At 50.2% G+C, this 2,500-nt stretch overlaps 1 protein-coding gene across 1 annotated transcript in view; it reads right to left on the reverse strand.

Moving 5' to 3' along the window:
* The window catches only part of LOC144954168 (intermembrane lipid transfer protein VPS13C-like), a gene marked incomplete at its 3' end in the record, with an annotated part of 22,461 nt that extends 21,800 nt beyond the window's left edge, over positions 1-661 (reverse strand). Inside the window, exon 1 of the mRNA XM_078884732.1 lies at positions 591-661. The remainder of the gene's footprint in view (positions 1-590) is intronic.
* Positions 662-2,500: the final 1,839 nt, after the last annotated feature.

Here is a 2,500-nt window from a genome sequence, read left to right on the forward strand (position 1 = left end):
CACCACCACAACACCACCACCACAACAACTAACACCACCACCACCACAACAACTAACACCACCACTACCACCACCACAACAACAACTAACACCACCACCACAACACCACCACCACAACAACTAACACCACCACCACCACAACAACTAACACCACCACCACCACAACACCACCACCACAACAACTAACACCACCACCACAACAACTAACACCACCACCACCACAACAACAACTAACACCACCACCACAACAACTAACACCACCACCACCACCACAACAACAACACAACAACTAACACCACCACCACCACCACCACAACAACTAACACCACCACCACCACAACAACAACACAACAACTAACACCACCACAACAACTAACACCACCACCACCACCACCACAACAACTAACACCACCACCACAACAACAACACAACAACTAACACCACCACCACCACAACCACAACAACAACACAACAACTAACACCACCACCACCACCACAACAACTAACACCACCACCACCACAACAACAACAACACAACAACTAACACCACCACCACAACAACTAACACCGTCACTAACGCAGTCGCTCACCAACGCCGCTGATCCGGAATCCGCTTTTGCAGGATGACGTCATCCCCGTGTCGGTTATCCTAAACGCTTCCGGTAGGGAGGAATGACATGACGTCATCCCTGCCGGTTACAGTGGAACCGCTTTTGTGAGATGACGTCATCCCTGTGACCGTTACAGTGGAACAGCTTTTGAAGGATGACGTCATCCTTGTGACGGTTACAGTGGAACAGCTTTTGAGGGAAGACGTCATACCTGTGAACGTTACAGTGGAACAGCTTTTGAAGGATGACGTCATCCCTGTGAACGTTACAGTGGAACAGCTTTTGAGGGATGACGTCATCCTTGTGACCGTTACAGTGGAACAGCTTTTGAAGGATGACGTCATCCTTGTGACGGTTACAGTGGAACAGCTTTTGAGGGATGACGTCATACCTGTAACGGTTGCAGTGGAACAGGTTTTGAGGTATGACGTCATCCGGCGTGGTTATCCAAACCGTTTGCGGGGTATGGTGACGTCATCCGCGTCGGTTACTCAGGGACCCGATTGAGATGACGTCATTCTCGCCGGTTATCGGTACGTGACTGGGGGCGTGTGACGTCATTCAGTGTTTGTAGGCAGAGCGTGTGACGTCATCACGCGTCGGTTTAGCTTGAGACGACAGACATGTTCGGAAATGACGTCATTCTCGTTGTCGGAACCCTACGTCATCAGTGTTTGAATGTGCAGCGTCGGAGTGACGTCACCCGCAAACCTGTTAGGGCGTGACGTCATCCGTCGTGGTTTTTCCCCAGGGCGCGCGAAACTTTGACGCGAGGAAGTGACGTCATTCGCTTATGCTGACGTCACGTCACCATCTGATGTGAAAAAAACATTCGTGAATGTGAATTGTATGTGACGTCAGCCAGTGACGTCATCGCATTGGTTTTTATCAAAATGACGTCACTCGCGACGTTGCCGATCCGCGTGACTTTGGGTGGTGGCCGTGACGTCACAATTTGCCGCGTGACCGGAAAAGGGATATGACGTCACGCAGTGTTAATCACTGGGACTCACTCCCATAGGGTTCAGTGTTAATCACTGGGGCTCACTCCCATAGGGTTCAGTGTTAATCACTGGGACTCACTCCCATAGGGTTCAGTGTTAATCACTGGGGCTCACTCCCATAGGGTTCAGTGTTAATCACTGGGACTCACTCCCATAGGGTTCAGTGTTAATCACTGGGGCTCACTCCCATAGGGTTCAGTGTTAATCACTGGGACTCACTCCCATAGGGTTCAGTGTTAATCACTGGGGCTCACTCCCATAGGGTTCAGTGTTAATCACTGGGGCTCACTCCTATAGGGTTCAGTGTTAATCACTGGGGCTCACTCCCATAGGGTTCAGTGTTAATCACTGGGGCTCACTCCCATAGGGTTCAGTGTTAATCACTGGGTCTCACTCCCATAGGGTTCAGTGTTAATCACTGGGGCTCACTCCCATAGGGTTCAGTGTTAATCACTGAGACTCACTCCCATAGGGTTAAGTGTTAATCACTGGGTCTCACTCCCATAGGGTTCAGTGTTAATCACTGGGGCTCACTCCCATAGGGTTCAGTGTTAATCACTGGGTCTCACTCCCATAGGGTTCAGTGTTAATCACTGGGGCTCACTCCCATAGGGTTAAGTGTTAATCACTGGGGCTCACTCCCATAGGGTTAAGTGTTAATCACTGGGACTCACTCCCATAGGGTTAAGTGTTAATCACTGGGTCTCACTCCCATAGGGTTAAGTGTTAATCACTGGGACTCACTCCCATAGGGTTCAGTGTTAATCACTGGGTCTCACTCCCATAGGGTTCAGTGTTAATCACTGGGGCTCACTCCCATAGGGTTAAGTGTTAATCACTGGGGCTCACTCCCATAGGGTTAAGTGTTAATCACTGGGGCTCACT

This window comes from Lampetra fluviatilis, unplaced genomic scaffold (genome assembly GCF_964198595.1).
Source record: "Lampetra fluviatilis unplaced genomic scaffold, kcLamFluv1.1 SCAFFOLD_948, whole genome shotgun sequence".
Classification (NCBI taxonomy): domain Eukaryota; kingdom Metazoa; phylum Chordata; class Hyperoartia; order Petromyzontiformes; family Petromyzontidae; genus Lampetra; species Lampetra fluviatilis.